Source organism: Littorina saxatilis, linkage group LG17 (assembly GCF_037325665.1).
Source record: "Littorina saxatilis isolate snail1 linkage group LG17, US_GU_Lsax_2.0, whole genome shotgun sequence".
In the NCBI taxonomy this organism is placed as follows: domain Eukaryota; kingdom Metazoa; phylum Mollusca; class Gastropoda; order Littorinimorpha; family Littorinidae; genus Littorina; species Littorina saxatilis.
In genome coordinates this window covers 38,874,764-38,887,413 of record NC_090261.1, presented here as the reverse complement: position 1 = coordinate 38,887,413, position 12,650 = coordinate 38,874,764, and the positions used below count along the sequence as shown (strand labels likewise).

General features: G+C 49.6%; 1 non-coding gene across 1 annotated transcript; it reads left to right on the top strand.

Annotated features, from left to right (window-relative positions):
* The first annotated feature begins 3,363 nt into the window (after window positions 1-3,363).
* On the top strand, window positions 3,364-3,482 carry LOC138954012 (5S ribosomal RNA). Its single transcript, XR_011451680.1, has one exon. It is a non-coding gene; the product is annotated as a 5S ribosomal RNA (ribosomal RNA).
* The last annotated feature ends 9,168 nt before the right edge of the window (window positions 3,483-12,650 follow it).

Sequence of the window (12,650 nt, the reverse complement as noted above, 5' to 3'; positions counted from 1 at the left end):
GTGTGGCCGGACAGGAATCGAAGAAGGCAAAAAATAGAAGGAAGACCAAACGTTATGAGAGAAAGCTTGACGGGAAAAACTCTGGAGTTGCCGGGGAGAGTGGCGATGACAGCCCAGGTGTAGTGAATGTGCTGACTGTCATCATATCTTTGAGCTTCTGGGACAAAAATTGGAGAAAAAGTGTGGCCGGACAGGAATCGAAGAAGGCAAAAAATAGAAGGAAGACCAAAATGTATGAGAGAAAGCTTGACCGGAAGGACTGGAGTCAATGTGGTGAGGATGATGGCTGATGTGTAGTGACCGTGTTTTGTTATTATCTATGAGGCTTTGAGACAAAACATTTTGCAAGAAAGTTTGGCTGGATGAGAATATAAGCAAAATGCAAGGGAAGACCAAATGTTATGACAGCTGTTGATAGCAACTATGCTGAAAGAGCGAAGCTTTTCAAAGACAAAATTGAGAGACAGAGTATGACCAGAAGCACTGGAATCAACGGGGAAAGTAGTGATGTCGGCTGGCATTTAATGACTGTGCTGTATCATCATCGTCTGCTCGCGTGAAGAGTTGAAACAAAAGCGTAGCTCCTAGGACAAAAATTTGAGAGAAACTTTGGCCCGATAAGAATTAGCCAAAAATGTTCCTACATTGTAGGTGGTCTTTCATGACAGGTATATTGTGGTGAAGATGACAGACCAACGACAACAACTGCCCTTTATTGGGAGGTAGCCTTTCATCGAAGGGGCTTCACATTGCAGGTACCTCTGTAACATACTTCAGGCAGTGAATTGTGAGAGAAAGAAAAGCTGTTTTTGATGAACACAGAAATGACTTATAACACTGAGAGTCTGCTGTGCGCCTTTGTGTCTAAGAAAAAAAAGCTGGGGTATGCAAGCAGCCTTAAGGTTCTGTTCTTGTGGGAAACAGCCTAGCCAGATGAACACCTGGTGTAGAGGGGGGGGGGGGGGGGGACATGTAATGGCAGCTTATTATGACGACTGATGTTTGGTTACAATTCTGCACTTTTGTACCTCTGTGTGTGAGGAAAGAGAGGCCTCTTTTCTTTTGAGAACAAAGGCACTGATCTGACATGTTGAGGGATGTTGGGGGGGGGGGGGGGGGGGGGGGGGGGGGGGAGAAAGGAGTAGAGTTTGGATTAATTCAGCTTATGCATTGCAGAATTTCTCTGTGGCTGTCACACTTTTTTTTTTAAGCCAAAGATGAAAGAAATCTTCTGCAAGGCAAGCACTGAGAATTGAAAATAAAAACAAAAAAAAGAAGAGATCATTGCAACTACTGCCTCGTGATTTTGTGACAATTCTTACGTTTTGTTTTTTCTTCCTAAGCCCCGAGGGAGAACATTGGAGGCAGCTGTTTTGCAGTGGTTGATGTGTTTTTGCTGTGTCCTTGTGTCTGCTGTTAAGGCAGAAACGGCTTTTGTGCATAACTGCATTTTTCTCTGTAAAGGTCTAGACGCCAGAAGGGTGTATCTTGCCCCGCTTAAGTTTAACTTTAAGTTAGGTTAGGTAAAAGCTTGGCTTAAGTTAGGTTAAGTACAAATGTACTTATTGTGCTTTAGTTTTGTAAGCCAATATTTTGTAGCATTTACAAGACAAGAGCAGGTTTGCGGATAGAAAAACTTTAATTGGTGTCATATTTTCTACATGCATATATATGAGATATCTTCATTGTGACTGTGAGGGCCACTTCAGAATTGAAGACTTGGAAAAACAACAGCGGAGCAGTGATATACTGATATAGCTTGATAGCATGAACAAAAATATGACATTATTTTTAGCCGAGATTGAGGTGGTGGCAATCCTAATACTGTAGTAATATAGAGTTACTTAAACTACATATATGCCATGTAGGTAAATAAGGGTAATTCTATAAATCACATTTGTTTATCTGTTTTAGTAATCACTTGTATAGAATATACTAGATAATTACAAGTTGTTTATAGCATCTAAACTTTTTTTTTAAGAGAGAAAAAGGATTATATAAAAAAAAAATTGGTCACTTGTTGAAACTGTAGTACTTGTACTAAACCGAGTGTTAGTTTGTGGCGTAACATCCTCTGAGAAGAAAGAGTTGAGGAATAATATTGTTCATGTCTGTTGAGCATCAGTGCCGTTTTTTCCTGTGAATAAAATGGGAGTGATTGACGATTAATTCAGAAAAAAATGCAGTAGTTTTTCTCTGTGGCCTTGATAGCTCCCCCCTGCCTGTCAAAGAGTAATAAAACCAAGTCAAAAACAGCATTGCATAAAAAAAAAGCATTGTCTTCAGAAAAAAACCTTGCTTGCCTCTTTATGGCTGTCATATAATATTTAGGAGTTGTAACTTTCATGTCCTGTGTTGTCAATATGGAACACTGTCAATATAACACTTACCTCGACAGTACTATTCTTGCACATTATCTATTATAGGCCGAAAAAATTGGACAAAACGCTGAGTGGGTACAATTATCTCCCATAACCATGCGCCACCGTGGATCCCAAGCACTGTCCGAGTGCTTCCCCCTTACAGGATGTAGGTGGCGCGTCCTCTTTCTTTTTTCGCGCGTGTCAGACCGGCTGTGTTTCTGCTACGCTCCCGGATTATTTTGGACTAAGAGGCTCCTTTTCTGTGTGGACTATCACCTGTTGGATTTTTGTGTGTTATTCCACTTCTGGCTTGAGGCTACGTTGTGTTTCCTTCAACTTGTGCCTCCGTTTTTGTGTGGCGGACTCGGCGTGCCTCCCGTCCTACTTCGTGGTGACCGGTCGTCTGCTTCTCGTTTCGCCGCATTCACTTGAGTATTGACCTAAATTTTCTTTGAATTTTGTTAATTCTCGGTCTTTAAGGGTACGTACAGGGCGAGGTAGGATGTCTCGTCCTGTTTTGGGCTCTGGTTCTACGGAACCAGAGTCTGCCGGGGGCAACCCTTCTCCGGGCGCCCAGCGTCATGTTTTACGCACGGAGAAGGGGATCTTTCGGCGCTCCGACTCTCCCTCCCCAAACGCTTTGCGTTTGCGGCGAGGGAGGGCGGAGAAAGCCTGTTTGAGCAAGCTCAATGCGAGCTTGCTCAAACAGGCTGGGCTTGAGCCTGAGACTTCGGGCGGGGCTGCGCCGTCGAAGGTTCGGGGAAGGTCGAGGGGAAAGAAAAAGCTTCTTTCTCCTTCTCCTTCAGTGGAACAGGCTTCCCCCCCTTCGACGCCGTTGTCCGGCCCTCAGTCTCAGGCTTCAGCTCCTCCCGGTTTCAAGCCTGGGGGGAAGGTTTCCTTCTCCCCCCTGGCTCGAATCCGGGGGCAGGTCGATTCCCAACCCTCTTTGGGGGTTGGTGAATCCGATCTAGGGGCTACTGGAGAGACTCAGGTTTTGACAGCCAACGGCCATACCACGTTGAAAACACCGGTTCTCGTCCGACCACCGAAGTTAAGCAACGTCGGGCCCGGTTAGTACTTGGATGGGTGACCGCCTGGGAACACCGGGTGCAGTTGGCATTAAAATCTTCCTTTTCCGGTGCCTCTCCTGTGCCCTCCTCGGTTTCCACCGCTGTGGAAGCCAGGAGGGACACGGGTCCTCCTCTGAACTCCCTCGCTGGGTCGTCTGCTGCTGTTTTGACAGTAGTTTCGGCCTCCTGGGGGGGGAGATCGGAGGAGATGACGGGGTCTCTGAATTCCCTCCCCGCTGGGGTTGGGATGCGAATTGACCCCGTTCAGGGCGGTCCTGTGGGGGCAGGGGTTTCAGGCTTCGTGCCTACGACCACTGCTACTACGGTTCCCTCTGACGTCCGTGTGACTGGTGGCTGTCCCTCTTGAAACGCTCCGGCCGACTAGTTACTGGACGTGGAGGTGTTCGACAGAACGTGGTACTTCTGTCGAATGGTCAGGGCGACGGGAACATTGTTTCTGTTGCTCAGACCGACACCTCCGACCGGACCGTCTTGACCCCACGCCATTCCTTAGCGTCTGGTGTTCGGGTGACGGATGGTCCGGACCAAGGGTCCGGAACGTTCCAGGCTTACGGGTCGGGATCGAACCGGACCCACGGGTCCCGACTGGACTTGACCTCCGGGTTTGGTCCGGACGGGACCCATGGTACGGGACCGTACCGGACCTTAGGGTCCGGTGCGGGACAGTACCTCTGGCCCTTGCCGGACCCCCCGGACCTACGGGTCCGGATGGTACGGTACGGGACCAGTGGTTCGGTCGGGACCGGACCACCCGACCACCTCTGTTGGTCTGGGTGGTCTGGCACCGAACCGGAACACACCGGACCTACGGGTCCGGAGGGTACGGTACCGGACCAGTGGTCCGGTCGGGACCGGACCACTCGACCACCTCTGTTGGTCCGGGTGGTCTGGCACCGAACCGGACCATGCCGGACCTACGGGTCCGGATGGTACGGTATGTCCACGTCCGGACCGAGCCACCCGAACACTTCTGTGGGTACGGATGGTTCGGTACCGAACGGGACCTCCGGATGGTACGGGACCGGACCGAATCTACGGGTTCGGATGGTCCGGTACCGGACCACCCGACCACCTCTGTTGGTCCGGATGGTCTGTCACCGAACCGGACCATACCGGACCACCGGACCTACGGGTCCGGATGGTACGGTAGGTCCACGTCCGGACCGAACACTTCAGTGGGTACGGATGGTTCGGTGCCGTACGGGACCTCCGGATGGTATGGGACCGGACCACAGGACCGGAACACCGGACCACCCTACCGGATCGGTCCGGACCACCCGACCACCTCTGTTGGTCCGGATGGTCTGGCACCGAACCGGACCTACGGGTCCGGATGGTACGGTATGTCCACGTCCGGACCGAGCCACCCGAACACTTCTGTGGGTACGGGTGGTTCGGTGCCGAACGGGACCTCCGGATGGTGCGGGACCGGACCGGACCTACGGGTCCGGATGGTCCGGTGCTGGACCGGTGGTCCGGTCCGGACCGGACCACCCGACCACCTCTGTTGGTCCGGATGGTCTGGCACCGAACCGGACCATACCGGACTTACGGGTCCGGATGGTACGGTGTGTCCACGTCCGGACCGAGCCACCCGAACACTTCTGTGGGTACGGATGGTTCGGTACCGAACGGGACCTCCGGATGGTACGGGACCGGACCGGAACACCGGACCGGACCACCCTACCGGACCGGTCCGGACCACCCGACCACCTCTGTTGGTCCGTATGGTCTGGCACCGAACCGGACCTACGGGTCCGGATGGTACGGTACGTCCACGCCCGGACCGAACCACCCGAACACTTCTGTGCGTACGGATGGTTCGGTGCCGAACAGGACCTCCGGATGGTACCGGACCTACGGGTCCGGACCTACGGGTCCGGATGGTCCGGTGCGGGACCACCCGACCACCTCTGTTGGTCTGGATGGTCTGGCACCGAACCGGACCATACCGGACCACCGGACCTACGGGTCCGGATGGTACGGTATGTCCACGTCCGGACCTAACCACCCGAACACTTCTGTGGGTACGATGGTTCGGTGCTGAACGGGACCTCCGGATGGTACGGCACCGGACCGGACCACCCTACCGGACCGGATCGGCACCCCCGACCGGACCGGACCATTTCTTTTCTGATCAGACCCGATGGGTTCCTGTTCAGTCTATAAATGGCGGGGGTTCGTTGGCTGGGCTGACCCAACAGTCGCAGGGTTGTTGTTTTTCTCCCCCTTCGGCTGCTGGAGACGTTTCGTCTTTGGGGCAGGGGTCTTCGCGGCCTCTTGCTTCTGTGGGCGTTTCTTCACAGCCTGCTTCATCGCTTTCGGCTCTTCCCCCTCAAGCTCCCTACACTCCTGCTTTTGAGGAGTTGTCGGGAAGTGAAGAGGAGAGTGAGTCGGAGGACGATAGGGAGGAGGATCAGGGTCGCCCTGAGGTTAACACTGAACCTCTACCCTTGCCGGTTTCTGATGGAACTTCCGAAGCTATGCTTCGTACTTTCCAACAGTACATGACAGACATCACGCGGCGTCTTGACGTCACGGATGCCTCTCTTAAGCGTCTGTCGTCTAGTGTTGACACACAGGACGTGGACCCGGGGTCTGAGGACGAGAGGCAGGAGGCTCGTCCTCGCACAGCTAGAAGGACGTTTGAACAGTTTCAGGACGTCCTTCCCTGAGACGCCCTCTCGTCCTTTGAGTCCGCTTCGGCCCGGGCGCGGGAGGCTCACGCCGCGTCTGCCGGCGGCTCGTTTTATGAACGATCCGGCCGCCGGCAATTCGCGTTCCACCCTAGTCTAAGTGCCACGGTGGAAGCGGCAGCACATCGCCTGAGGAGTACAGATTCACGTGCAAACGCGACCTATGTTCCTCGGGAGGACGCGGGTTCAGTGCCATGCTTTCCTTCGGGAGGCGCACCTCCACTGTTTCCTCGTGTCCAATCTGTTTCGTCCCTCCCTTTTCCCTTTGACTCTCGAACTCTCCCTTTCCAGACTTCGAGTGTTTAGGGTGGGGCTGACGGTGATGTGTTCGTTGGGGAGGTGCCTTCGGTCAAGAAGGTGGAACTGAGCTCTGCTTCGTTCCACAATCTTGAGGCCACCGTTTCTTCCACAGTCGAGGCCCAATCACAGGCCTTGACATGGATGAGCACGCTGTCCACACTGTTGGACCCTCCCGATCGGGCAGAGTCCGATTCCACTCGGGTCCTTGACACGGTTCGAGTGGATCGGGCTTTGCATGCCGTGCGATCGTGCGTGACGTCTGCGGCAGAATTGGCCATTGGAACACGGGTCCACTTTATTGGCCCTGTTCCGTGATCATTTTCTGCCTACTTCTATAGTGCCTCCGGATATGAGGAAGAGTCTGAGGAACACGTTTCCTCAGCCTTCTTCCCTCTTTCATCCGGACACTGTTCGTTCTGTGGTGGAGTCCACACGCCAGAGGAACACTGATTCTCTGATGGTTGGCCTCGCTGCTTCGGCGACGGCGGCGGGGAGTAAGAGAAGTGCTACAGTCACCTCCAGCTCCCAGCCTCAGAAGAAGAAGAAGAAGCCAGTTTCACTGCCTCCTTCTTCCTCCTCTTAGGCGCCTGTTGCGTTCCCAAGCAAGACGAAGGGTGCTCAGACAGGTAAGGGGAAGCAGCACCACCAGGGGGGGTGGTCGCAAGCCTGCGCCTGCCCGCCAGCAGAATTTTCAGTGAGTCCCGGCCCTACGTTGACGCCCCCTCAAGTTGCCCCTCTTTCGTCCGTCGGTTCCCTTTTTTCGGGCCCGCGGCATGTGGGGCAGACTGGTCTCCAACCAGTTTTTCTTGAGGGTGGTGTGGTCGGGGTTTTCTCTACCGCTGTCGTCACAACCTCCATTGTCCGCTCTACCTTGGACGTTCCCCCCTCCTCGAGAGCCTGCCAGATGGCAGGCTCTTCAGGACGAGGTGAACTCGTTGGTCGAGAAGAAGGCGGTCTACCCCCTTTCTCAGCCTTCTCTGGGGTTCTGCTCCCGCCTGTTCACCGTCCCCAAAAAGGACGGCCGGTTCAGGCCGGTGTTGGACCTCTCCACCTTGAACTTGTACCTTCACAGGTGCAAGTTCAAGATGGAAACCCCTTCGTCGGTCCGGTTGGCCATCCGGCCAAACGATTGGGCCATGTCTGGGACCTCCAGGATGCTTACTTCCACATCCTGGTGGCCCCGGGGTACCGACATCTGCTCCGGTTCGTTTGGGAGGGCACGGTGTTCGAGTTTCGGGCCCTCCCATTCGGCCTGTCCTTGGCCCCTCTGATTTTCAACGGGGACAACAACACCACATGCTTAGCTTACCTTCGCCACCAGGGGGGCACCAATTCTCGGTCCCTCTCCCTGTTGGCGGAGGAGATTCTGCTCTGGTGCCAGACCAATCAGGTCCGGATGTCAGTCCAGTTCGTTCCGGGGAAACTGAACGCCCTGGCCGACATTCTCAGTCGGGGCGATCAGGTTCTCTCCACAGAATGGACCATCGCTCACAACGTTCTACAGCGTCTGTGGGCAAGGTGGGACCGTCCTCTGATCGATCTGTTCGTAACTCGATTCAGCGCTCGGCTTCCCAGGTACGTCAGCCCCTTTCGAGACATGAATGCGTTCCACTTGGACGCATTCACTCTCTTGTGGAGGCTCCTCGATGCTTACGCCTATCCCCCGACATCTCTGATTCCGAGGGTGCTGGCAAAATATCTGCAGGAACGACCAAGACTGATTTTGGTCGCGCCTTACTGGCCAACAGCTCCGTGGTTTCCAGATCTTCGCGGTCTCACCCACGTAGACCCTCTACCTCTGGATCTGGACGGGGGAGGTCTGCTCCAGCCTCGATCATGCCTCCCTCATCCACGTCCAGAGAGTCTGTGCTTGACCGCATGGTTCTTGTGCGCTCCAAACTGCTTGCACTAGGATTGCACAAGAGTTCAGTAGAGTTTTCCTTGAACGCTAAGAGGCGATCAACTAATCAGCTCTACGACTTACGCTGGAGAGCTTGGGCCACCTTCGCCTTGTCCAAGGGGATAAAGCCGCTTTATCCCTCAACACAGGACTTGGCCAACTTCCTGGTGGAAGTGTATCAAAAGAAGAGTCTTTCTTCTAAGACTCTTCTTGGATACAGATCTGCCATCGCTTCCACGATTGCGGCCGCTACTGGTCGCAGAACTGAACACTTGATCAGGTCCTCCCTCATCGCTAATGTCCTTTCGGGTATTAGCAATGCAGCGGTGTCTAAACCTCGGGTTTCATTTCCCAAGGGGGATGTCTTTCTGGTCCTCAAACTCCTGCGTAGCAATGAGTTTGAACCCCTGGCAGGCATCAGTATCAAGTTGCTGATTTTTAAGACTAATTGTTCCTCATCGCTTTAGCCACTTGCCGTAGACTCAGTGGTATTCAAGCTTTGAGTGGCCTGGACTTTGACATTGAGTTCACCACACAGCAGTGGTTGCTAGCATGGTCACGTCAGTCTAAGGTATGTTTCTTGGGTATATTTTCTTTTACGGTAGTACTGTTCGAAAATTGCCTGGGTATCTTAATCCTTGGATTTAAGTGATTTTGATTAAGGAGTTTAATACTCTACATATCACCCTCACACCACTCTGGTATTCTGTGCAAGAATAGTACTGTCGAGGTAAGTGTTATATTGACTGTAAGGCTTCTTTTTAAGCCTACTGTCTATATGATACTTACCGAGACAGTACTATTAGAGTTTCCCTCCCGCCTCCCCTCTTGATATGTTATGGGCTTTTTGAGGGTCTGCAGCTCATAAAGAAAGAGGACGCGCCACCTACATCCTGTAAGGGGGAAGCACTCGGACAGTGCTTGGGATCCACGGTGGCGCATGGTTATGGGAGATAATTGTACCCACTCAGCGTTTTGTCCAATTTTTTCGGCCTATAATAGATAATGTGCAAGAATAGTACTGTCTCGGTAAGTATCATATAGACAGTAGGCTTAAAAAGAAGCCTTACAGTTGTGATTAATTGTTACAGACAACCCTCTTCTACTTCCAGTAGTGATGTCTTGCTGCTGCTGCCGCCATTGTTTCTTGGGATAGTACATCAAAGTGTGGTGTAAACATTTGTATGACCTGTGTGACTGTGTGCTTGTAGTCTCGACTCTCAGTCGTACGTCACATGTTATAATATCTACCCAGTCTTGTACAGGTTATAAAGATTGCAACTGTTATGTATCGCTGTGTAGATGAGAGCGAGAGGGTGAGATGGTTGAATTGTGTGTGTTTTATAGTATGTGTGTGTCTGTGTATTAAGTGGACAGATGACGAAATGAAAGAAGAGAGGATTCTAAAATAGTGTGTTTAACATTTGTATGTATATGTGCTGAAGTGGAAATAAAACAAAGTTAAAAAAAGAATTGTCATTTCCAGCTGCTTTTTAGAGAGATTTCTGATAATCTGCATGAAAATCTGTGTGTCCTTTAAAATGCTGCAGTAAGAAATTGTGAGAACACACACACACACACAGTGACATTCTCTATCACTCTCTCTCCACAAAAAAAACCCAGAAAACACAGGCTGATATACACATGAACTTCCCTGTTATATTCTTTGACATTTGTAACAAATATTCATGAAAACAGCAGGTATTTGTACACACTTGTTTTTACAACATACTTATATTTACTACATTTGTAAAGCTCTCCAGACAACAATAATTTCACAAGCAGGACAGTCATCTTCTTTCATACAAACATAAAGTGATCATAATTAATGAGTTGATGAAAATTGATCATAATTATTAATTAGTGACTGTAAAGTTGATCATAATTAATTATCAATTAGTGAATAACATAATTTTGTCAACAACGTTCCAACAACTTACCTTTCTTGTTTTTTGATAAGGCCTAAAAAAAAATAGGTGTGGTTACGGTAACCCGACCTACCCTATTTTTAGGAGCCGACCCTATAACTTTTTATTACATTTGTAAAAAAACCAAGAGAGCGGAGTGGCGCAGTGGTTAGAGCGCTTGCCTCTCACGCTGGAGGTCGTGGTTCGTCCCCCACTCGGGGACAAATACAAATACCCGATTTTTCCGAGCGCTCTCCAGTCCACCCAGCTGGAAATGGGTACCTGACCCTATTCAGGGCCGGGGAAGGCAAAGGCAGCGAGGGAGAGGAGATGGGCACCGCCCTCATAAAAAGCTGGCCCCCAGAAAAGTGGAGATCTCTAACATCTCTCTCCCCTACGACCAGATGGTTATGGGAATACCTTTACCTTTACCTTAAAAAACCCACAAAAAACACACAAAAAACCGAGTGCAGAAAACGCAATGAAAGCGAAATCGCCCGAGTCGCACACTTATTTCCCTGTCAAGTAGGTTTAATTTGTACACATTAGAAAAAAAAGTTAAAAAAAAAAAAAGTGATTGCCTACCTTCCTACCCTATTTTTTTTTGGCTATGTTACCGTAACCACACCTATTTTTTTTTTTTTGCCCAATGAGTTGATGTCTATCTCAATCCCACTATATCTGGAGAAAAAAGTTAATACAGGAATTATCCATTCTAAAACGTAAACCACCAACCAATATGTGCTAAAATAAATTAGCAAGGATCTGGCTCAAGGATAATCCTTTTTACATTTGCAGCAGGAAATAATCTGATAAGTGCTTCTTGGACAACAGCATAAAAGTTATTGTCAGTAAGTACAAGTGTCACGTGATCAAACAAAAGCACTTCATTGAATAATGCGAGTGCAAAATCAGTAAACGTACTCCAGGCATTGATGCAGGTAACAGTTTTTAATAAATGTAGCTGCGTACATTGCCTACCTACTGAACTTTGGAAAAATTGAAAATAAATTGGCACTCTCCAAAACTCTGTATTCTTCTTCTTCTTCTGCGTTCGTGGGCTGAAACTCCCACGTACACGTGTTTTTTGCACGAGTGGAATTTTACCGTTTTTTACCCCACCATTTAGGCAGCCATACGCCGTTTTCGGAGGAAGCATGCTGGGTATATATTCGTGTTTCTATAACCCACCGAACTCTGACATGGATTACAGGATCTTTTTCGTGCGCACTTGGTCTTGTGCTTGCGTGTACACACGAGGGTGTTCGGACACCGAGGAGAGTCTGCACACAAAGTTGACTCTGAGAAATAAATCTCTCGCCGAACGTGGGGACGAACTCACGCTGACAGCGGCCAACTGGATACAAATCCAGCGCGCTACCGACTGAGCTACATCCCCGCCCCAAACTCTGTATTCAAGTTTACTTCGGTTATGAACAGAAACAACATCAAGAGAAAATATCCTAGTTATTGTGTCACGAGCTATAGGATTGTAAAACCTTCATTTTAACTGAAATTACTAACAGTACGTAGAGTATATGTAATTTAATCAAACATTTTAGTAATAAATTTTCATTTGATTAATATACTTACCAACTCACAGAGCAATTTACCTCAGTTTAGTGCTAGGACGCTTGTACGCATCACCTTGGTAACAAGGGAAGCAACCCTAAAAAAAGAACGGCCTTGACCCTTTAGAAGGACCACGTAGAGTATATGTAATTTAATGAGGTTAATATATATATATGACTAACAAAAAAACAAACAAACAAACAGACTTTCCGTTGTCACTTTGAAATGTACGGAAAATTGTAAATTTACATAAAAAAATCTCACATCTGGTTACATGTGGAACTACCGACTCCAGCTGTATATACCCCTGATGTTTGAACGCTTATTCGAAGGAAGCTAGTATGCACTATGAAGGCCACAAAGTGGAAGACAAAATTGAGGTCGCAAATAAAAATCTCATAAGAACACATTCAAAACAGACTGATGGCTAATGCCAAAAACCAAGATAAAGAAAAAGTTTGAGCAATATATGCATATGAAACTACCTGTCACCACTCGATCCCCACACCCATTTTCCTGCAAACTTAATATCATTCATGCACACATTCAAAGAAGCACCGGCCACACTCACTCTTTCGCCTCAAACACACACACACACACTCTCTCCCACACACGCACACTCTCTCTCTCTCTCTCTCTCTCTCTCTCTCTCTCTCTCTCTCTCTCTCTCTCTCTCTCTCTCTCTCTCTCTCTCTCTCTCTCTCTCTCTCTCTCTCTCTCTCTCTCTCTCTCTCTCTCTCTCTCTCTCTCTCTCTCTCTCTCTCTCTCTCTCTCTCTCTCTCTCTCTCTCTCTCTCTCTCTCTCTCTCTCTCTCTCTCTCT